This window comes from Leucoraja erinacea, chromosome 4 (genome assembly GCF_028641065.1).
Source record: "Leucoraja erinacea ecotype New England chromosome 4, Leri_hhj_1, whole genome shotgun sequence".
Lineage (NCBI taxonomy): Eukaryota > Metazoa > Chordata > Chondrichthyes > Rajiformes > Rajidae > Leucoraja > Leucoraja erinaceus.
In genome coordinates, this window is record NC_073380.1 from 42,856,321 (window position 1) to 42,881,643 (window position 25,323).

The following is a 25,323-nucleotide window of genomic DNA, read 5'->3' on the forward strand; positions in this document are numbered from 1 at the left end:
TGTTGCTGCCACATGTTTTAGTCCAATATTAATAGTGACAGAAATTGATTAATTCTTTCGGGGGAAGTTACGCTAAACTTCAGGGATTTACTTCGTAAATACTATCTGCAGGTCTCGTGCCCCACGCAGACTGTTAACACTCTCCACCACTAGAGACCACCATCCAGGACGCCTATTATTCCATCTCTCACCCTCATTTTGACTAGTCACAATATTGGGTGCTCCTCCTGCCTGTTTTTAGGCGGATTGAAGAGCAACGCTCTGGTGATGAGAGTAATACAGCAGTATCTGAAGAGAACGAGTGTGTGCTATAGAACTGCCTTGAGTCAACAGACTGGAATATGTTCAACATCAATACATCCAGCCTGAATGAGTATAACTTAGTAATCACCAGCTTCATCAAGAAATGTGTTGATGACTGCATTATGACAAAGAAAGTTAGGATCTATCCTAATGGGGAGATTCACCGTCTGCTAAAGTCCAGATCTGAGACTTTCAAGAAGGATGGCCCCATACTGTAGAAGAAGGCCTGTTATGATCTCCACAAGGTTGACAGGGATGCCAAGAGAGATTATAAAACAAACTAAAGAATCAATTCAGTCAAGTGGTTGCCAGCTGACTGTGGCACAGCCTGAATGAATCATGAGTTATAATACAAAATCTGGATGATCTCTGGCAATGATCCATCTTTATCGGATGACCTCAATGCATTATAAGTGTTTTGAACAGACTAATAAAGTGTTCCCCAAAGCCCAGCCTACCTATCCTCCATTGGCTTTGTCCCATAGATGTGTAGATTTGTAAGTTAATTGTTTTCTGTAAATTGTCCCTAGTATGTCGGATAGAACTAGTGTGCATGTGATCGTTGGTCAGCATGGACTCTGTTGGCCGAAGGGCCTGTTTCCATGCTGTATCTCTAAAGATACAAGATACAAGATACATTTAATTGTCATTTGGACCCCTTGAGGTCCAAACAAAATGCCGTTTCTGCAGCCATACATTACAAACACATAGACCCAAGACACAACATAATTTACATAAACATCCATCACATCGCTGTGATGGAAGGCCAAATAAACTTATTTCTCCACTGCACTCTCCCCCATGTCAGAGTCAAAGTCAAAGCCCCCGGCTGGCGATGGCGATTGTCCCGCGGCCATTAAAGCCACGCTGGGTGGTGCGAGGTCGCACACCGGGGTCTTGGTGTTAGAGCCCCCGGCGTGCGCTCGCAGAGTCCCGCAGCCATTCCAAGCCGCGCGGGGCGGTGATGTAGGCCCCGCTCCAGGAGCTCTTCAACCCCGCAACTCGGGCGGGGGAAGTCGCCGTTGCGAGAGCCCTGAAAAGCGGTCTCCCTCCAGGGACCCGCGGGCTCCCGGTGCCGCCGTCCACAGACCTGCCATTGGAGCCCCCGACTCTCCGGTCGGGCCGCAGCAGCAGCAGCAGCAGCAGCAGCAGCAGCAGCATCGCTCCTCCACCGCTCCACCCGCTCCGGACTCGGCCAGCCCCGCGACGGTGATGGTGAGTCGTAGCACCAGAGTCCCCGGTCTCTTCCTGTTGGAGGCCGCGCCTCGTTGCGGCCCCAACGACAACGGAAACCCGACGAGAAAAGGTCGGGTCTCCCATGCAGGGAGAGATTTAAAAAGTTTTCCCCCCCCCCCCCTCCCACCCCCCACCCCCACCCCCCCACACACACACCCCAACAAAAAATAACAAAACTACATAAAAACACAGACAGAAAATAATAAAACGCGGACAGACTGCAGAGGCCGCTGCTGACCAGAGTCGCGCCGCCCACCGAAACCCACGAAACTAAACTAAACTAAACATACATCTCAGTGGCTGAAATAAGAAGCTTTCACAATGATAAATTCTCAGTAAGTGGCTGGACCAAGTAGAGTCCCTGGAATCTCTGAAATCTCTGCCAATCAATTGCATCTTCAACATCTCACTTCAAAAGTATACCATCCCCATCTGCTTCAAGGAAATCTCCATAGATGCAGGAAAAATGGTCCCTATGTTGGGCGAGTCCAGAACCAGGGGCCACAGTCTTAGAATAAAGGGGAGATCATTTAAGACTGAGGTGAGAAAGAACTTTTTCTCCCAGAGAGTTGTGAATTTATGGAATTCCCTGCCACAGAGGGCAGGGCAATGGAGGCCAAATCACTGGATGGATTTAAGAGAGAGTTAGATAGAGCTCTAGGGGCTAGTGGAGTCAAGGGATATGAGGAGAAGGCAGGCACGGGTTATTGATGGGGGATGATGATCACAATGAATGGCAGTGCTGGCTCGAAGGGCCGAATGGCCTCCTCCTGCACCTATTTTCTATGTTTCTATGTTTCATCATTTAATTCTCGAAGAAAATTAAAGTAGCCTGTCTCAATGACTACCACCGCCAGCCCTGACATGGATCACAATGAACTGCTTTGACAGGTAATGGCCCACATCCAGCACCAGTTACATCTTCTCATCTCCACCACTTTCCTTTTAGTTTTTTTAAGTATTAGAGATATAGCACGGAAACAGGTGCATCTGCCCACCGAGTCTGCGCTGACCTGCCATCCCTGTACATTAACACTATCCTACACACACATGGGACAATTTACACATACAACAAACCAATTAACCTACATACCTGTACATGTTTGGTGTGTGGAGGAAAACCAAAGGTCTCGGATAAAACCCTTCACGGTCACAAGGAGAACGTAAAACTCCGTACAGACAGCGCCCGTAGTCAGGACCGAACCCAGGTCTCCTGCAAGCGCTATAAGGCAGCTACTCTACCGCTGCAACTTCATGCCACCCAAGGAGTTCTGTGAAGAGTTCCACAACTTCTTGTTTCACTCGCCCTTCCCAACCCCTCCCGTTATTTTCCCTTACAACCACAGATGTAACACCTGTCCCTATACCTCCTCCCTCACCTCCATCCAGCGGCCACAGCAGTTCTTCCAGGTATTACAGAGATTCACATGTACCTCCTTTAGCCTCATCTACTGCATTCGGTGTTCCCGAAATGGCCTCCTTTACATTGGCGATCTGTTTTGCCGAACACTTGTGTTTCGTCCACCAAGACCTGCTGGATCTCCCGGTTGCTGACCATTTTAACTTCCTATTCTCATTTTGACCTTTCTGTGCTAGATCTCTGAGAGTCAGAGAGTCATACAGCATGGAAACAGTCCCTTCAGCCCAACTTGCCCATTCTGACCAACATGCCCCATCTACACTAGTCCCACCTGCCTGCGTTTGGCAAATATCCCTCTGAACCAGCAGCTCGTTCCATATACCTACCACCCTTTGTGTAAAAAGGTTGCCCCTCGGGTTGCTATTAAAACTTTCCACCCTCACCTTAAACCTATGTCTTCTGGTTCTTGATATTCTTCCATTGTCAGAGTGAGACCACACACAAACTGGAGGAACAGCACCTCTTATTCCACTTGGGTACCTTACAACCTAACGCTATGAATATTGAATTCTCCAATTTTAGGTAACTAACCTACAAACACCTCCCTTCTACACTCGTAGAACTGGAGTAAAAGCAAATCATCCTTAACCTCAAGGAAATGCCTAGGATGAAGAAGACATATACATGTTGTATAACTTTATGCCTGAAGGGGCTGTCCCACTGCGGCAACCTAATCCGCGAGTTCAAATGAGTTTGCCCTCCTCATACTCGCAGCATGGTCAACACGAGGTCCTAGGAGATCTATGTAACTCTCCGTCATGCTCAAGAGTAGTCCCCGCATACTCAAGGCCTCAGCTAGGTCGCGGCGTATTTTTCAACAAGTTGAAAAATGCCCGCGTGTAAAAAAAGGTCGTCATGGAAAATATCGATACTTTTTTTACTCGTAGGTTTAGTTGAAGTAGGTCGTAGTAGGTCGTCATGTTATTCATAGATAATCAAGGGTAGTTAAAGGTAATCAAAGGTAGTCAAAGGTAGTCATAAATAGTCTTCAACATAGTCAAAGGGAGTTCGAAGGAGATCGAAGGAGGTCGTCTTCACTCTTCACTATTCGGTGTCCAATTTTCCCGAAGCTAGTCGAAGCTGATCTTCTACATAGTTGAAGGAGGTCTTCAATATGACATTTTTTCAAACTCTCCTAAACTCGCCAATTAGGTCGCCACAGTTGGACATCCCCTTCAATCCTCAACAGTAAACTTATTGTGTACAATAAGAATGGTTCACTAAAGAGAGACACAAAATGCTGGAGTAATTCAGAGGGACTGGCAGCACCTCTGGATAGAAAGAATGGGTGATGTTTCGGGTCGAGGCCCTTCTTCAGACTGAGAGTCACGGGAGAGGGTCACAGAGATAAGGAAGTGTAAGGTGCGAAAATGAGACATCAAAGGGGATGAAGTTCAAGGAAAATGTAGAATAGATCATTGTTAGCTAAGGGAAGGTGACAACAAAGCATACAGAGTTAAAATTTAATCAGGGGGGCTGGTCGGAGAAGCTAGGATGGGGAGGGATGGAGAGAGAGGGAAAGCAAGGGGTACTTGAAGTTAGAGAAGTCAATATTCATAGCACTGGGGTGTCTGCTGACAGTGGAGGAAGCCCAGGACAGAAAGGTCAGTATGGAAATGGGAAGGGAAGTTAAAATGTTTAGCAACTGGGAAATCAGATATGTTGAGGCGGTGTGAGCGAGGTGTTCAGCGAAATAATCACTGAGACTGCACTTGGTCTCACCGATATATACACAGAAGATTCAGTGGATGAGGTTGGAGGAGGAGCAACTGAACCTCTGCCTCCACAGACAAGACTGTTGGGGTCCTCGGACGGTGTCGAAGGAGGAGGTGTTGTATCCACTGCGGTTACTTCCCCATTTCTTAAGGAAGTAGCTCCAGAAATAGTGGATGCATTAGTAATAATCTTTCAAAACTCTTTAGATTCTGGAGTAGTTCCTGAAGATTGGCGGGTACCAAACGTAACCCCACTTTTTAAGAAGGGAGGGAGAGAGAAAATGGGGAATTACAGACCAGTTAGTCTAACATCGGTAGTGGGGAAACTGCTAGAGTCAGTTATTAAAGATGGGATAGCAGCACATTTGGAAAGTGGTGAAATCATTGGACAAAGTCAGCATGGATTTACGAAAGGTAAATCATGTCTGACGAATCTTATAGAATTTTTCGAGGATGTAACTAGTAGCGTGGATAGGGGAGAACCAGTGGATGTGGTGTATCTGGACTTCCAGAAGGCTTTCGACAAGGTCCCACATAAGAGATTAGTATACAAACTTAAAGCACATGGCATCGGGGGTTCAGTATTGATGTGGATAGAGGACTGGCTGGCAAACAGGAAGCAAAGAGTAGGAGTAAACGGGTCCTTTTCACAATGGCAGGCAGTGACTAGTGGGGTACCGCAAGGCTCAGTGCTGGGACCCCAGCTATTTACAATATATATTAATGATCTGGATGAGGGAATTGAAAGCAATATCTCCAAGTTTGCAGATGACACTAAGCTGGGGGGCAGTGTTAGCTGTGAGGAGGATGCTAGGAGACTGCAAGGTGACTTGGATAGGCTGGGTGAGTGGGCAAATGTTTGGCAGATGCAGTATAATGTGGATAAATGTGAGGTTATCCATTTTGGTGGCAAAAACGGGAAAGCAGACTATTATCTAAATGGTGGCCGATTGGGAAAGGGGGAGATGCAGCGAGACCTGGGTGTCATGGTACACCAGTCATTGAAGGTAGGCATGCAGATGCAGCAGGCAGTAAAGAAAGCGAATGGTATGTTAGCTTTCATTGCAAAAGGATTTGAGTATAGGAGCAGGGAGGTTCTACTGCAGTTGTACAGGGTCTTGGTGAGACCACACCTGGAGTATTGCGTACAGTTTTGGTCTCCAAATCTGAGGAAGGACATTATTGCGATAGAGGGAGTGCAGAGACGGTTCACCAGACTGATTCCTGGGATGTCAGGACTGTCTTATGAAGAAAGACTGGATAGACTTGGTTTATACTCTCTAGAATTTAGGAGATTGAGAGGGGTTCTTATAGAAACTTACAAAATTCTTAAGGGGTTGGACAGGCTAGATGCAGGAAGATTGTTCCCGATGTTAGGGAATTCCAGGACAAGGGGTCACAGCTTAAGGATAAGGGGGAAATCCTTTAAAACCGAGATGAGAAGAACTTTTTTCACACAGAGAGTGGTGAATCTCTGGAACTCTCTGCCACAGAGGGTAGTTGAGGCCAGTTCATTGGCTATATTTAAGAGGGAGTTAGATGTGGCCCTTGTGGCTAAGGGGATCAGGGGGTATGGAGAGAAGGCAGGTACGGGATACGCAGTTGGATGATCAGCCATGATCATATTGAATGGCGGTGCAGGCTCGAAGGGCCAAATGGCCTACTCCTGCACCTAATTTCTATGTTTCTATATTTCTATGTTTCTACTTTAGTGTAAACCAGCATCTGCAGTCCCTTCCTGCTCAAGAATGGTTCACTAATATGGTACAAGGGTGATTTCTCAAGCCTGAAGATTTATTTACAAAACAAATCAAAATAGAAACATCTGACCTAAAATATTGCTAAGAACTGTAAATAGATGTATGTAGTAAAGGAGGCAGCCCTATGTTTTCTGAAGTAGGAATCAAATACCACAGAATCAATCATAATCAATAGTGACCTATGTAGGCAGATTGTCTAAGACGAAGCGTGAAATTATGGTCATTTTTTTGAATGGCTGTGAATCATCGACTTGGATATTTCCAGTCTCTCACTCTGAACTAAACAGTTAGTTAGTTTGGGAACTGGACATTGCAGAACAAAAGCCACATCAAAGGTCCAGTTGATTTGGTGTGGGAGACAGACGATAACATGACTCTATGAAGCCTTCTGAGTCAGCCAACTTCTATTGTGGAAGTGCACAGGAAATAGCAAAGCAAGGAAGGACACAGCTCCAGCTGTTCCTCGATCACTCCTGTAACAGCAACTGCTTTGCCTCCAACCAGTTAAAACAAGAATCCTTTCAGTTGCATTTAATAGGTCCTTTTCTCATGGCTATTACCTTGACTATTTACAGCTAAGCTGACCAATTATTTTGATATGCATTAGACTGATAGGAGCCTTCCAATTATCATAGTTAGTTTGCAGAGAAAGCACACAAACAAAATGAGCAGCCAGTAACTGCTAATGAAGCAACAAAAAACAACTAAAGACAAGCAGATCTACCCTTAAACAAAAATAAGATGGAAATATAAAGAGGTTGCAAAAGGATTAATTAATCAGTTAAAGGCTTTACCAGAGGATTACCAGTATAGAAGCCACCCAAGATAGACACAAAATACTGGAGTAACCCAGCGGCAGACAGCATCTCTGGAGAGAAGGAATGGGTGACATTTTGAGTCGAGACCCTTCTTCAGACTGAGAGTCAGGGGAGAGGGAAATTAGATAATTGAAGGGTACAAAGAACATGTAAGGTGTGAAAAAAAAACAGATCATAGCAGGCAGACAAAAAAGCTGGAGAAACTCAGCGAGCAAAGAAAATAGGCGACGTTTAGGGTCGAGACATTCTTCAGATTGATGTCGGGGGGGGCGGAAAAAGAAAAGAAGTGGAGACAGTAGGCTGTGGGAGAGCTGGGAAGGGGAGGGGAAGGAGGGAGAAAGCAAGGACTGCCTGAAATTGGAGGTCAATGTTCATACTGTTGGGGTGTAAACTACCCAAGCAAAATATGAGGTGCCGCTCCTCCAATATGTAGTGGGCCTCACTCTGGCCATGGAGGAGGCCCAGGACAGAAAGGTCGGAATCGGGATGGGAGGGGGAGTTGAAGTCCTGAGCCACCAGGAAATCGGGTTGGCTATTGCAAACTGAGCGGAGGTGTTGGGCGAAGAGATCGCCATGCCTGCACTTGGTCTCACCGATGTAGAGGAGTTAAGCAATCGCCAAGCCTGCTTTCCGCAGAGACCTTTCTCTCCGTAACTTCTGGTCAACTCGACCCTTCCCACCCAAACCACCCCTCCCCTGGTACTTTCCCTTGCAACCGCAGGAAATGCTACACTTGTCACTTTACCTCCCCTCTCGACTCCATCCAAAGACCCAAGCAGTCTTTCCAGGTGAGGCAGAGGTTCACCTGCACCTCCTCCAACCTCATCTACTGCATCCACCTCTTAAACAGTTCAAAGCAGGCGATGATCAAGGAAATGTCGAATGGTTTTTCATTGTTGTATATGAGGAATGTGACAACAAGGTATACAAATAGTAAAATTAATCAGCCACCCATCATAGTTCACAGTTTACTCAGACCAAAATGTCTTAAATTGAATGATTTCTTCATTAGATACAGCCAGGACAATTACTGCAGCGTTAAACTCAGTTGTAGCATCTGTGGATTGGGAGAGGGAAATGTCAGCATGAGATCTTGTTTCTGAATTCCATCCCATGACTTTAGGATGATCGAGTGGTGGCGCCCATGGAACCACCGTCCCACAGAGCCAGCGGCCTGAGTTCAATCCAAGCCTTAGATCCTCTGTGTGTGTGGATTCTCAAGCACTGGTGTATATGGGCGATCGAGTGCAGGTATGGTCTTGGTGGGCCGCAGGCCCTGTTTTCCCAGATCAGTTCAGTTTAGTTTATTGTCACATGTACCGAGGTGCAGTGAAAAGCTTTTGTTGCATACTAACCATTCAGCAGAAAGACAATGTATGATTACAATCAAGCCATTTACAATGTATAGATACATGATAAGGGAATAACATTTAGTGCAAGTCAGCAAAGTCCGATCAAGGATAGTCTGAGGATGACTCGGATTCATTCCAGTTGTATGACTCGATCACTTTTGCTTGAGGGTTTGTCTGGCATTGGGCAAGGATGGGGTTGGTTTAAGCCAACATATGAACTTATGAACTCTGACTTTAGTTGTTAGATATTGCCATTTAACTGCACATTTACCCTGTTGCTGTTGTTCAAACATGTATATTTAAATGGCGAGAATTAGTATTCCTCCCTCAAGCTGAGCAATCAGTCTATTCAATAGGACTCCAGCCAGGGTTTTACCAGCAGTCAGGAATAAAGAGCTTTCCTCTATGATTATGGAAGACATATCAGTTCCCCTTATGCGTATGTAGATGGGTAATTGAGATGATCTCGGTCTTGAGGAGCTTTCTCCTTGTTCCAGAAGCCTGAAGTAGCCCTGTCAGAGTAGAACTGGTGAGCTGAATGGCCTAATTCTGCTCCTTTAACTTCTGAACTTATGAACAGCGGGCCCTCTTTTTTTCAAGATTTCTGCTGGTATAACATTTGATGTAGAGCTTTCCACCTGACCATTACAATTTGAACTTCTGCCAGGTCTAGGAGTTCAGCAAGAGCAAATTGTGCTGGAAGTTGTAGCCTCCAACCCATCGCTTCATCACTAATTGTCAGACCATCGCTCCGAAGAACATTTTACGAGGATGTCACCAGGACTTGAGGGCCTGAGTTGTAGGGAGAGGTTGGGCAGGCTAGGACTTTATTCCTTGGGGCGCTAGAGATTGAGGAGTGATAATGAGGGGAATAGAAAGGGTAGATGCACAGAGTCTTTAACCCAGAGCAGGGGAATCAAGAACCGTACAATATAGGTTTAAGGTGAGAGGGGAAAGATAGGAACCCGAGAGGCAATTTCTTCATACAGAGGGTGGTGAGAATGTGGAACAATGCAAGAGGAGGTAGTTGAGGCAGGTATTATAACAACATTTAAAACATATTTGGACAGGTACATGGATAGGAAAGGTTTAGAGGGACATGGCCCATACAGGGACAGGTGGTTCTAATGTAGATAGGGCATGTTAGCCGACACAGACCTGTTTCCATGCTATGTGACTCTATAACACTATGACAAATTGTTTTTTTTCAGCAACAAGTTTCAGTCAATCTGCACTGACTAGAGATGAGCTACCAGATGGCTGCGGACCAGATCATCGATTTCAGAGCAGCATAGAAATTTTTGGAGTCTTTCCAATCAAAATAGCTCTGCATTTCATCTGCCTTGTTTCTGAAGAAATGATCCTACATCTTGCAGACCTGTTATTGGATGCTACCGTGAATGTTGGAAAAAGCATGCTTTTTAGAGTTGAATATAGTTTACTCCTTCTTGTCCTGTTTGTATTTCTTGTCCACCAGGGACTTGATTTCCTCATCACTTTCATTGAACATGTCTGGTTGTTTCGATGTCTTTCCAAAGACAGTTCTGTACACGGTGTGTAGGAAGGAACTGCAGATGCTGGTTTAAACCAAAGATAGACGCAAAAAGCTGGAGTAACAGCAGGTCAGGTGTCTCTGTAAAGGGCTGACTCATCCTCTTTACCCTCAGGACTGAGGTTACGGCGAGCTAGCCACTTGTCAAGCTCTGCTACAAACTAACCTCAGCTTCACTATATCACCCTTGAGTTTATTTACATGGAGCCATTTAATAGAACTTGTGACTTGGGGACATCTCTTAGCATGGATGTATCATACCTAATATTGACTACAAATAAAATATTGCACATTAACTATAAGGTTTGGTTTAATCTAAATTTCATCATGAACCATATTTTTGGAATAAAAATTGATTAAATTACATTTTCTCATCTATATAGCATACATTGCCTAAATATGACATTATGTGCACGTTTTAAAGAATTATGAGCAGATTAATGCAACAGCCAAGAAGGCTACTCCCTCAGGAGACTGAGGAAATACGGCACATCCCCAATGAATCTTACAATCCTCTACAGATGCACCATAGAAAGCATAAAGTCAGGTTGCATCACAGATTGGTTTGGGAATAGCTCTGCCCAAGACCACAAGAAATTGCAGAGTTGTGGGTGTAGCCCAGTCCATCACAAAGATCAGAATCCCTACCATTGACTCCATCTACACTTCATGCTGTAGGAAAAGCAGTGAACATAATGAAAGATGTGTCCCACTGGTCATTGGTCCTTCTCACTGCTCCCGTTGGGCAAAAGATACAGAGGCTTGAAAGCGGATGCCACCAGACTCAGGAACAGCTTATTTCCCTCTGTCATCAGGGTTCTGATTGATCCTTCCATAAGCTTGGGTACCACCTGACTGCATTCTGTATCTTCACATTTGTTCCACTTGAATTTGACATGATGGTATTATGTATGGTATTATCTGATCTGTTTTGATACAATGCAATACAAAGCTTTTCACTGCACCTCAGGTATTTGTGACAACAATAAACCTAAACCTAAAGATTTCCTGTAAGAATATAATATTGCATGCTATTTGATTAAGAATTAGATTAGTTTAGTTTAGATATACAGCGCGGAAACAGGCCCTTCGGCCCAAGCCCATGCCAACCAGCAATCCCCGCACACTTACACCATCCTACACATACTAGGGGATAATTTACAATTATACCAAGCCAATTAACTTACAACCCTGGACGTCTTTCAAATGTGGGAAGAAACTGGAGATCCCGGAAAAAATCATGGGGAGAACGTACAAACTCCGTACTGACAAGCACCCGTAGTCAGGATCGATCCCGGGTCTCAGGCGCGATAAGGCAGCAACTCTACCGCTGCGCCACTGTGCCACTCTTGTGACATTAGATCTTAGATCTTATGACATTTTCTATATGTTTGAGGAATATTGTTAACCTACCTTTTTGTGCTTATATCATACATGCTTTGCAATTGCACAGAACTTTTTTTACTTGGACTGTGGGAGCGATTAAGAATATTGCTGCACTTGGCAACTTTGTGCAGATTTGGCTTTTTTTCTTCCCCCGGTTTTGAAATGCAGCTGACGTAGGCCAAGAGAAAAAATATATATTTCAGCTTTCAAAAGTACCAAAAATCCTTAAGGGAAAGCTTGGAAGGGAGGAGGGCGTAGGAGCAGCTAAAAGAGAGAACAGTGCCAGTAACCAGAAACAACTGAGTCATTCAGCAAATCAGAGATATTTAAATTCACTTTACCACGAACAAGGCCCTCACATCCCTATGGTAGGCAAAACTCCACACAGAGCCTTGTGAAGGATTTTTTTTTTCGCAATCCACAGCCTATCTATTATAATTGTTTCCAGATTTGTGTGGGAGGTCAGGGCCCTGGAGTGCTGCTCCATGCCAAGTTTATAAACACAGCAGTATTTCCAGATGGCCACTGGCTCCAGACTGGCTAGCAGGTTGATTGGGACCAGAATAACAACAGGTGGAGAACAGACAATGAATTCCTTGACACTCTTTCCTCATCCCCCACCACCCTACCACCTCAACGGTTCGCATTCTAAAATAAGAAGACACTTAGCGTGCAGGGGTGATGTGTGCGTTTTAGAAATGTCTTACCGTAGTCGCTGTACAAAGCAGAGACTAATATTCATCTCAGGAAAGTTGGCAGAGAAGTGAAAATACCAGCTTAGAGGAGGTGAGAAATGCAAATGTTGAACAAGCCCAAGAAGTGCAGTGGTTTGGATAATGTAGACTTTTACATGTTGTAAGTGATTTTTTTTTTTTGCCTTTTGGTTTTGTGTTGTCACAATAGCAAATATATTGTTGGGAAAGGGAAACAACTGGTGTAAAATGTATTTTCTCTAATCCATCAATACAAGTTTGCTTCAGTTCAGACAATTTTACTGAGTGAGCTTCCTTTAATTAGGAAATGTAGTGAAAAAAATCCTAATTTCATGGCAGCTCAGAACTCTATATGATTTACCAATGGAGAGTTTAAAAAAATGAGGGTGTGTTAAGCAGATACAAAATGTACATTATTTGTATAGAACATTTCAGGAGAAAGTTGTGCAATGTGATTTTCTGGATCCTCCAAGACCTACCACCTGATACCACCTTTACCGCATGTTGTCTGACAAGTTACTTGAGGTTTATTCAGAAAATATTCTATATAAAGAATCACTTGTGTGCAGTGTTTACTCACATTACTTTTAGTGAGCTTGCAAAGACTGGCCACTATGTTGCCCCTGTTTTTTTTAGGATATGTAACGCAGGTTCTGCTGATTTTATCAGTTATAAATCTACACTTGATAATTCACAACATGCTCTGTGCTAAAGGTTTAAATTATCCAATAATTCAAATTAAATAACATAAAATATGAAGTCAAAAGTGAGCATTTAGTACTAAATCACAGTTTTAAATATGACACAACTCGAATTATCCAATTTAGAACTAAGAGACAAAGACTGCAGATACTGTTTTGTGAGTTATTAGGGGATAATTTAATTTTCATGGAATTTGTAGTCTTATAAGTAATACACCTTAAAATGTTCAATATTTTCTGATCCAGAATTATAACATATTCATCACATATTCCACTCTACGCTTCAATGTGACCGGGCAGTAAAGGAAGGAAACTTTGCCATTATCTTTTTGCCTGATTTTCAGGTAACTCTCTAAGTAGGCAACTGTTCCAACCTAAACAGGCAGAATTAAAACATTTTTGATAAATGAAATTGTAAAACAAGGTACTGATTTGCTACAACCCTTTACATTGTGGAATTCATTGTCACAGACGGCTGAGGAGGCCAAGTCAATGGATATTTTTAAGGTAGAGATTGACAGATTCATGATTAGTAAAGGTATTAGGGGTTGTGAGGAGAAGGCAGGATAATGGGGATGAGAATAAAATATGGATCAGCCATGATTGAGTGGCAGATTAGACTAGATGGGCCGAATGGCCTGACTACTCTGAGAATTTGTGAACTATCATACAAATTCAAAATCTATCCTTTCTTCAGTTGTGAGATGGTGTGATAGACATTCTGATGTAAAATGCGAATCCAGCACATGGAAATCAGATGATGATCGTGACACATATAAACACTGATTTTGCATTTTAGTTTCCAGATTTATCAAAGCTTAATGTTAGCAGCTGTGTTTCAATTGATAGCACTTGTGTCTCTGAGTCATAAAGTTATAGATTCAAGCCCCACTCCAGTGACTTTCAACACAGATTCTAGTGTAGCACAAACCTGCAATTCTCAGTAGTATTGCCTTTTGTTTTTGGCCTTTATTCGTGGGATCCCATTCTGTTAGTGGTTTTGTGTTTTAAATCTATTTTGTTAAAAGCAATAAAAAAGTGTTTCTGCCTCGGTCCAGGATGCAATGTAGCATTATTACAAGTGCTGGCAATTCAGATAGATGTTAAACCAAATCTTCATCTGCCCATTCAGGTGAAACTAACAGATCCCATCATACTATTGCAATGAAATGCAGCAGCTCTGATGATATTGATACTTAACACTCAACTGATATTAATAAAATGGATTATGTAGTCACTACCACAGTACTGTGTGCGGCACATGTCCACATGAATTGGTTGATGTATGTCTAATTTAAAAACAAAAAAAACATATCAAATGACTTCATTTAGGGATATTCAGATTCAGATTCAGATTCAATTTTAATTGTCATTGTCAGTGTACAGTACAGAGACAACGAAATGCATTAGACAACGCAATGATAGACAACGATATATGAAAAGGATATATGAAAAGCACTGTGCCATTTCCACACTTTCATTTCTCCCTTTAGTATTAAAGGGTTTGTATGAATATATGGAAATACAAGTTCTTCCAGAAATTAACTTATTTATGTTTTTGAACCATACTAAAACCTAACGCAATAGTCTCTGGATGATATTATCTTGTGGCATGCAGTGTGCTGCATCCAGATATTGCTGACCATTGATTTCAAAGGCAAAGCACCAATGAGTTTTCAAAATGCAGTGGTTGCCAGCTGCTAATAATTTCACAAGGGTTTTGCAATACAGACTTTGTGGGGCCAAGTGTTTTGTGGAGTCGCCAAGAGCTGTATCAGTGCCAACAACAACCCACATTTAGCATTGTGCTATGAGCTGTGTTTCAGGAAATACTAACCCTGGTTTAATAAATTCAATGGATGATCAATAGGTGAAAAAGTGGCATTGATCATACTTTTATGCTCAAAATATTTTATTCAAAATATATGTGCAAAATATCATCCATAGGATATGCAGAAATTTAAGTTCAACCACATTTGGAGGGATCCTTAAAATAGACACATATGGTGTACAGATGTGAGTACACTCTTTATCTTAATATGCTTAATGTTAATTTAGAGAGGGTGGAGGCACCTGCTGTGGATGCCACTGGTATCATCATATTAATGTACTTGATAATGTTGCTACTTAAATAGCAGAACACATCTAGAAATCCATAGCGACACTGATCGTTGAACATAGAACAGCGCTGCACAATGACAGGCCCTTTGGCCTACAATGTTGATCAATTATGTCAAACTAAATTAATCTCCTCTGCCTACATGTGATCCATATCCCCCTATTCCTTGCATAATCATGTGCGTATCCGACGCCTCTTAAATGCCAGGATCGCATCTGTCTCCACCACCACCCCTAGCAGCATGTTCCAAGTGCCCACTACCATCTGTGTAAAATAAAATGCCCCCACATGTCAATTCTTTTTAGAATTTAGAGATACAGTGTTGGAAAAGGCCGTTCAGCCCACTGAGTCTGTGCCGACCAGCGTTCACTCCATAGACCAGCGCTATATTACAGTCTAAGGCCAACTGACAATTTTACCGAAGCCAATTAACCTATAAACCTGTATGTTTTTTGTAGTGTGGGAGGAAAATGGAGCACCCAGAGAAAACCTATGAATTCACAGGGAGAATGGACAAAATATGTACAGACAGCACCCCTAGTCAGGATCGAACCTGGGTCTCTGGTACTGTAACAAGTAACAACTCTACCGCTGCACCACTGCGCCACTTTGTAAAGATCAGTTTTTCCACAGTCTAATATCAGTCTATGCCATGAAAGATTCCTAAATTTCATCAGGAACTGTGTCTGATGTCACAGGTATGAGAGGGTGGAGCAGGAGACAGAGCACACAGAATTGAGGTCCTGTGCTGACAATCAGTGAGGAGGTGGTGATATTACCAATTTGTACTGATTGGGATCTGCCAATGTGGAAGTCGAGGATCTAGTTGCAAAACAGCGAGCAGAAACCCAGTTCCCCAAGTTTGATGATAAGTTTAGAATGGATGACGGTGTTGAATGCCCAGCTCTTGTTGATGAACAACAGCCCAATGTACATGTATGTATTGTGCAAGTGGTTGTACAATGTGAAGAGCCAGCAAGTTCGCATTCGCCGTTAATCTGTTCTGACAGTGGATGAATTACAGTGGATCCAGGACCTTACTATGGCAGGAGTTAATATGTGTCATAACCAACCCCTCAAAGCACTTCATCAGAATGGATTTGAGTAACATTGGAGTACCAACGGATGTGAGTTGGTAGTCGTTGTGGCGTGCCACCCATTTATACCTCACACTGCCTTGGCAAGACCACCAGCATAATCAAGGACAAGTTGCACCCTGGCCACTCCCTCTTCTCCTCTCTCCCATCAGGCAAGAGGCATAGAAGTGTGAAAGTGCATAGCTCCAGATTCAGGGATAGTTTCTTCCCAACTGTTCTTCCCAATCAGAGCATTGAGTATAGAAGCTGGGATGTAATGTTAAAATTGTACAAGGCATTGGTGAGACCAAATCTGGAGTATGGTGTACAATTTTGGTCGCCCAATTATAGGAAGGATGTCAACAAAATAGAGAGAGTACAGAGGAGATTTACTAGAATGTTGCCTGGGTTTCAACAACTAAGTTACAGAGATAGGTTGAATAAGTTAGGTCTTTATTCTCTGGAGCGCAGAAGGTTAAGGGGGGACCTGATAGAGGTCTTTAAAATGATGAGAGGGATAGGCAGAGTTGATGTGGACAAGCTTTTCCCTTTGAGAATAGGGAAGATTCAAACAAGAGGACATGACTTCAGAATTAAGGGACAGAAGTTTAGGGGTAATATGAGGGGGAACTTCTTTACGCAGTGAGTGGTGGCGGTGTGGAATGAGCTCCCAGTGGAAGTGGAGGCAGGTTCATTGGTATCATTTAAAAATAAATTGGATAGGCATATGGATGAGAAGGGAATGGAGGGTTATAGTATGAGTGCAGGCAGGTGGGACTAAGGGGAAAAAAAAATTGTTCGGCATGGACTTGTAGGGCCGAGATGGCCTGTTTCCGTGCTGTAATTGTTATATGGTTATATGGTTATATGGTTATATGTTATCAGGCAATGGAACCATCCTACTACAACTAGAGAGCAGCTAGACAGCAGTCCTAAATGTTATTCGCATTCTTCCCTTTATCATGTATCTGTGTGGATGGCTCGATTGTAATCATGTATTGTCCTTTCGCTGACTGGTTAGCATGCAACAAAAGCTTTTCAATGTATACATGTGACAATAAAATAAATAAGTGGGAAATTTGGAATAATACAAGTCAAGTCTTCCAATTTTCACTTGCGGTCCGCAAATTCATTTTTTCACTGAGCAAGATTCCATGGCCTTGCAAAAATAAAATAATTAGGGAAAAGAAATGCAGGGAGCTAATGTTAGAACAAAGCAAGTCCTCAACCAGATAGCATATTTAAAAAGCCAGAGCCTCTTAGTCCTTATTGATAAGCAGCACATGTGTCATTGTTTCTCTCCTGGTTTCCATGTGACCTTTTCCTCCAGCCCTCCCCACTTTCTCTGCTGTTTAAAACATTTTAATTTCTCACTTTTCTCAGTTCTGTAAAAAGGTCATCAAATTGGCATATTTTTACTCTTTTCCTCTCCCCACAGATTCAGTTTGACCAGTTGAGTATTTCCCACATTTTCGGCTTTTATCCCACACCTCAACAGGTCAGGCCGCATCGGGGGAGGGAATGGAGAGGTGAACCCTTCTTGTGACTGGGTCTTAACCTGAAATATCGTCTATCCATTCCCTCCACTGATTGGAGTTCTTACATTGACCTCTGGGGTGATGAAAACCCTGCCACGCTGTAGAGTTATTCAGATTATGTTTCTGTTCATCAATCGGCTGATCCTTAATAATCATGGTATTTGTTTTTTGATTCTGACACTGACCTACAGTGGGCACAGGGTGAACTGCATTTTCCTTTCTTTTGTATCACACGAAACATCAATTCCCCAAATGTGTGATTTTTCTCCTATTCCAATAGGATTACAAAGCAACAAATTGGCTTGTTTTTCTTCGTTCCTTTACTCAACTGAAAGCAATGATTCACATTCTGATGTAGAAGCAAGAAACTGCTGATGCTGGTTCATGAAAAAAGACACAAAGAGTTGGTGCAAACCAGCGGGTCAGGCAGCATCTCTGGAGAACATAAATAGGTGATGTTTCGGGTTGGGACCCTTCTTCGGACTGATACAAGTCCAAGGGCAATAACAGTGCATAAGTGAGTGCATAATGTGAAGTTGAGAAAGGACAGTCTTGCTAATGAGGGAGTGTAGTGTAGGTTCACCAGGTTAATTCCCAGGATGGTGGGACTGACATATGATGAAATTTAGGATAAGAGGGTATCATAGAAACATGTAAAAATCTTAAGGGATTGGATAGGCTAGATGCAGGAAAAATGTCCCCCATGTTGGGGGAGTCCAGAACCAGGGGTTACAGTTTAAGAATAAAGGTAGGCCATTTAGGACTAAAATGAGAAAATGAGGAAACATTTTTTCAGCCAGAGAGTTAGGAATCTGTGGAATTCTCTGCCACAGAAGGCAGTGGAGGCCAATTCACTGGATGTATTCAAGAGACAGTTAGGTATAGCTCTTAGGGCTAATGGGATCAAGGGATGTGGGGAGAAATCAGGAACAATGTACTGATTCTGGATGATCAGCCATGATATTGAATAGCGATGCTGGCTCAAAGAGCCAAATGGCCTACTACTGCACCTATTTTCCATGTTTCTAAGTTCAGACTAAGGGAACATCACAAGTGGTCCGATACCACACCTTCCGTCCTCTGCTCCACATTTGTGTCACAGGTTATCACTCTGCCTTGAGAATTTGTAATTTAGTGTCCACATTGCTATTTTACCTGAGACATTCAGTCAGTACAGTATAAAACCCAAACCTGGGACCCTATGATCCACACAACTAAAGCCGACATCACACTCGGCATCCAACTATTGGTAACTCCACACATTGTGCCCTTGTATGAATAACATGTTCTCCTAGCAATGATAATTTCATTTTCCTATCATATGACAACCACACAAAGCACCTGCTGGTAGCAGCTCATCAGTTAATCAATGCAAGATGCGAGCAGCCATCAAAATCAACATAATAAGAAAGAGCAATTGAGCTAATAGTTTTACTGGCAAAGCGTCACTTTTTATTTTTGAAAAAAGTGCTTTTTGACAGTTCTTTTTCCTATGGTCTTATACTACGGCCAAAATCGCAAGCAGAAACAGCTCTAAAGAAACATAAACCTACTCCCTGTGCCTTAAACACAGACAAGAAATAATGTATATGTAACATTCTGAGAGAACAATGTTTTCTTTGAAGTCAGTGGGAAAACAGAGCCCACTTACTTACAATGTGCTAGTGGCATAATGATGTCATAAACTCTCCAGCCACTTTCCAAGCAACTGAAATCTCTGCTGAAGATATCATTGCAGCCTTGTTAGATTAACACAATACAGACACTGTAATGAAATGATTTACTCAGTGACTCTAGACTCTTAACAATATTTTTAACAATGTTCGTAATGTTTCAATACATGTAAGGATGTTGTGTTTCAGAACTGTGAAAGAAAGGGTGAGTGCACCCACTCGATCAGTTATGTTTATACAAGGAAATAGACAGGAATGGGGGAGGGTGTGTTTTCAAGGGCTGCTGTCTTATTCTGATGGCCCTGGCCAAGGCTGGCCTCTGTTTTTCAGTAAGTTTACTCCACTCCAGATGTGCCTTGGCTCCAGCGTGGCTGCCATGTACGGCAAATCGACATCTTAGCGCTCGTCAATCTGTGGGGTAGAACAGCCACTGTGTCGTCAAGCTGACCCACTAAGTGATCCAGGAATTTACACGGCAGACCACAGAGCAGAGGGGCTGCAATTCCTGCAACCTACAACAGTGCAAGTGAAATGGCAAAGGTGCCGGGTATAAAATTATGGTTTTTGGGGAACATTATTTACACTGCAGAGCTCAGAGCAGAGGAGCTGTGATACCTGCAACCTACAACAGTGGAGGTGACATGGCAAGGGTGCCGGGTATAAAATTATGTGTTTTGCTAACACTACCAAAAACAATGCTAATTAATGCATGTGTAATGCATATGGGGTAATGCATGTATAGCCGTGGAGAATATCGGAGGAATTTTGCAAAGTTCTTGTTTTGTATATATTTTAAATTCTTAATAAAGTTTATTTTTATATTTTTAAATGAGCACTTTGAATGAAAATATTCTTCTCGAGCATTATTTAAGTGTTTGTTTTGCATTCTTTAATTAAGGAAACTAAGAAATCCATCTCTACATTACATCCATAAATACAAATTATTTAAACAATGGGCAGATGCTTTGCATCAAAACATGCTGTGAAAACAATATAGATAGATTCAACTTCTATTTTAGACCAGAGAACAAACTCCCACTTCCGAATATGTCTTAAATCAACAGTAACAAATGTGTTTAAGAAGGAACTGCAGATGCAGGAAAATCGAAGGTACACAAAAATGCTGGAGAAACTCCAGCAGTCTGACTCTGGTCTGCCTTCTGGTCTGAAGAAGGGTTTCAGCCCGAAACGTTGCCTATTACCTTCGCTCCATATATGCTGCCTACACCCGCTGAGTTTCTCCAGCATTTTTGTGTACCTTCAGTAACAAATGTTTTAGAATTAAGCAGATAAGAAACAGTTTTATTCAGCAACTGATTCTACCTCAATATCACCATGGCTGTCAGGTAGGAGATTCAGTGTGTAGGAAGGAACTGCAGATGCTGGATTACACCGAAGATATACACAAGAAGCTGGAGTAACTCAGCAGAACAGGCGGCATCTCTGGAGAGAACGCATGGGTAATGTTTCGGGTCAAAACTTTTCTTCAGACTTCTTCAGAAGTTCAGTGTGTTTGAAGAGCTGCCACAGAGACATACAGCACACAAACAGACTTCAGTAAATTCATCCATGTCAACCAAGATGCCCCAGTTTTAGGAGCAAGGTGGTCCAACTGTAGTAGTACAGGGTCCTGGTAAGACCGTACCTGGAGTATTGTTTGCAATCTTCGTCTCCTAATTTGAGGAAGGACATTATGGCTGTTGAGGGAGTGCAGCGTAGGTTCACCAGGTTAATTCCCGGGATGGCGGAACTGACATATGATGAAAGAATGGGCCAACTGGGCTTGTATTCACTGGAATTTAGGATGAGAGATCTTATAGAATTTTTAAAGGATTGGACAGGCTAGATGCATGAAAAAAATTCCCAATGTTGGGTGAGTCCAGAACCAGGGATCACAGTTTAAGAATAAGGGGTAGGCCATTTAGAACTGAGATGAGGAAATACTTCTTCACCCAGAGAGTGAATCTGTGGAATTCTCTGCCTCAGAAGGCAGTGGAGGCCAATTCACTGGATGTTTTCAAGTGGGAGTTATAATTAGCTCTTAGGGCTAAGGGAATCAAGGGATATGGGGTAAAAGCCAAAACAGGGTACTGATTTTGGATGATCAACCATGATCACATTGAATGGCAGTGCTGGCTCAAAGGGTCGAATGGCCTACACCTGCACCTATTTTTTTATGTTCTATGTTTCTGTCTGAATCAGTTTAATTTACCCATGTTTGGCCCATACCCCTCCAAACCTTTCCTATCCATGTACCTGTCCAAATGTCTTTTAAATGATGTTATTAGACCCGTCTCAATTACCTCTTCTGGCAACTCATCATATATCTATACCCTCAAATCCCCTATCCCCCTCAAAGTTTCCCCTCATGTTCTCTGTTTTTTGATCCCCCCATGAGAAAAAATTGTTCCCCCTCCCTATTCACCTTACAGAGAAAAACAAGTTAGGGCTATCTTTCTCTGAGGTTTTTTTTTGATGACGTGGAAAAGCTTTTCCCTATTCCCTGAGACAAAATAGAATTAAGGGACTGAAGTTTAGGGGTATTCACTCAGAGAGTGGTAGCTTTATGAGCTTCCCTATTCATCATTTCTAATTGGATAGTTTATTGGGAAGGGAATGGAGGGCAGCTGAGCGTGAGGCTAGGGGAAATGTGTTCGGCACACTCTCGAGACCCGTGCTGTAATTGTTATATGGTTATATGGTTATATGGTTATTCACTCTATTTATTAAGCAGCATGTGAGGCTGGGAAAGCACATCTTGGACCCGCAGACCCTCAGCATAGGAGTACCGCAAGGCTGCGTACTCTCCCCTCTCCTCTACTCTCTCTACACCAATGACTGCACCTCCACAGTCTCCTCTGTCAAGCTTCTCAAGTTTGTGGACAACCCTGATTTGACTGATCTAGGATGTGGAGGAATCTGCCTACAGATACGATGTGGCACAGCTGGCGTCCTGGAGCCATCGCAACAACCTGGAGCTCAATACTCTTAAGACAGTAGAATTGATTGTAGACTTTAGGAGAACTCCCCCTCCCCTCACCCCACTCACCATCAACAATACCACAGTCACATCTGTGGCGTCTTTTAAGTTCCTGGGAACCATCATCTCCAAGGAACTTAAATGGGGGTCTACCATCAACTCCACAGTAAAAAAGGCACAACAGAGGATGTACTTCCTGCGGCAGCTGAGGAAGCACAATCTGCCACAGGCAATGATGGTCCAATTCTACACGGCCACCATAGAGTCTGTCCTCACCTTCTCCATCATGGTCTGGTTTGGCTCAGCCATCAAGTACGACATCTGGAGGCTGCAGCGAATCGTCCGACCAGCTGAGAAGGTTATTGGCTGCAACCTTCCCTCCATTGATGAACTATACACTGCAAGGGCCAGTAAGCGAGCGGGTAAGATCATCTCTGACCCCTCTCACCCTGGCAACAAACTCTTTGAATCACTTCCCTCTGGAAGGCGACTCCGGACTGTCAAAGCTGCCACAGCCAGACATAAAAATTGCTTTTTTTCCAAGAGTAGTAGCTCTACTCTACTAGTAGTAGCTCTACTCAATAACCAAAAATCTGTATCCTTCTTTTGTTCTGGTATTTTATTTAATTCACATGTTTAATCAATAATGCTTTATTGTTAATGTTTAATGTTTTATGTGTACAATTCCTAACTGTCAATGTATGTCATGTTGTCACTTGCGGGTGGAGCACCAACGCAAATTCCTTGTATCTGAATACTTGGCCAATAAACCTATTCATTCATTCATTCATTCTTTCATGATTTTATATGCCTCTATAAGATCAATCCTCAGTCTCTTCTTCTCGAAGTCCTAGCCTGTCCAACCTCTCCCGTTAAATTAGGCCCTTGAATCTTGGCAACATCCTTGTAAATCTTCTCTGCATTTTTCCAACTTAATGGCATCTTTCCTGTAGCCAGGTGACCAAATCTAAACTCAATATTCCAAGTATTGCCTCACCATTGTTTAGTAAAGTGTAAGATAACATCCCAAACTCTATACTCAGTTCCCTGACTGATGAAGGCCAATGTGCCTACAGGCTTATTCCTACTACTATACCTACCTGCGATGCCACTTAAAGGGAATTGTATTCTGGTGCTCTGAGATCCCTTTGCTCTATAACAATCTATAGTGCCTTATCATTCACTGTGAGGGCCCTGTCCTTGCATCATGTCCCAAAACACAATATCTCACGTTCATCTGAATGAAAATCCATTTGCCATTCCCCACCTCACTTGCCCAGCTGATCAAGATCCTGCTGTAATTCTTGATAACCTTCTTCACTATGCACGATATATTATAATTTTGTGCATCATCTGCAAACTTACCAATCATACCCTGTATATTCTCATCCAAATCATTGATACAGACAACAAACATTTATAAGTAGAATGTGTAAAAAGGAACTGCAGATGTTGGTATATTCCAGAGATAAACACAAAGTGCTGGAGTACCTCGGCGGGTCAGGCAGCATCTCTGAAGAAAAAAGTTGAGTGAAGTAGTACAATCCCAACAAGGTAATGACTCCATCTTTGCATCTCAGCTCCACCCATGTAAACTCACTGAATGATCCTTCAATAATGTAATCTCAGACTACTGCAGTGATGTTTTCCTTAATCAATAAAGCATTTCCTGTCTGTCATTGCCCACACCTTTATTTTTTCTGCAGCACCCGACCCTTGAAATACTAAGCTGCCAGTCTTATCCCTCCCTTAGCCAGGTTTCCATAATGGCTACAATGTCCCATTCACATGTACTGTACCTTTTGCTTTAGATTTATTGTTGTCAGATGTGTTGAGATACAATGAAAAACTCTTTTTTTTTGGGCTATCTAGTCAGATAATACTAATACTCCATAGATACAATCTATCAAGCCGAGCTCAAGTACAATAGGTAGAGCAAAGGAAAAGATCCAGAGTGCAGAATGTAACTATCAGCATCGTAGCGCAACAGTCCCAAATACAAAGTCCAATGTCTGCAATACTGGTAGCTGCGAAGCGATCACTACACCGGCTTAAGTAAGGACCTAACCAGGGCCTGATAACAAAGAGGAAGAAGCTGTCCCTGAGTCCGGTGGTGCACGCTTTCAAACTCAGTACCTATCCATGTGCCTTGAGGTTATCATGGCAAAAACAGCAGATTATTATTAAACGGTGGCCTTACAATACATGCAAGTCATTGAAGGTCATCATGCACAGTCATAAAGAAAGCCATGCTTTCATAGCTGTAGGAGCAGGGAGGTTCCTGCAGTTGTAGGGTCTTGGTGAACCACCTGTGGTGCAGTTTTGGCTTCTGTATCGACATATCCAAGGGAGTGCTCAGCATTCGATGTCCCATGAAGAAAGACTGGATAGACCCCAATCAAACTAGGGATCTTTAGAAATGCTCCCATGCAGATTGCCCGATGTTTGCAGGGGTCAACAGGGGAAATACTTTAAAACCGAGATGAGGAGATACACGAGTGGCTGGAACCTTCCAGTTCAGGTGCAAGGGAGTTAGTCCCTCTTGTACAGATACTGAGTTGGACCTCTGCAGGCCCAGATGGCCTATACCTATTTCTATGTTTCTAAGGGGTCCAGAATATAAAGGGGTCCAAAAATCTGAAACACTGTCATCCTGCACCAACTCCTCAGCCCCAGGTTCATCTGTCCGATTCCTATCCTTACTAGCACGTGACGCTGTGAGTAATTCAGACATTATTATCCTTGAGGTCCTACTTTTTAACCTTTTCCTAACTTCCATGTTCTCTGCAAGACCTCATCCCTTTTCCAATCAATGTCATTTGTGCACAACAACTTCCAGCTGCTCACCCTCCTGCTTGAGAATGTTATGCAGCCGCTCAGAGACATCTTGAATCCAGACATGAGGGAGGCAACACACCATCCTGGAGTCCTGTTAACAGACGCAACATTTACTGGTTGACCCCAAACTAATTTATCCCCTA

At 42.9% G+C, this 25,323-nt stretch overlaps 1 long non-coding RNA gene across 5 annotated transcripts; it reads left to right on the forward strand.

The window, feature by feature from the left end:
* Positions 1 to 11,286: 11,286 nt before the first annotated feature.
* LOC129696314 (uncharacterized) lies at positions 11,287 to 24,481 on the forward strand. Of its 5 annotated transcripts, none has more exons than XR_008723307.1 (4): positions 11,287 to 12,397; positions 15,534 to 19,998; positions 20,709 to 20,822; positions 22,097 to 24,481. It is a non-coding gene; the product is annotated as an uncharacterized LOC129696314 (long non-coding RNA). The 5 variants fall into 5 exon arrangements; XR_008723309.1 differs by having other exon boundaries at positions 11,287 to 12,328; positions 15,534 to 20,019; XR_008723306.1 differs by having other exon boundaries at positions 11,287 to 12,328.
* The last annotated feature ends 842 nt before the right edge of the window (positions 24,482 to 25,323 follow it).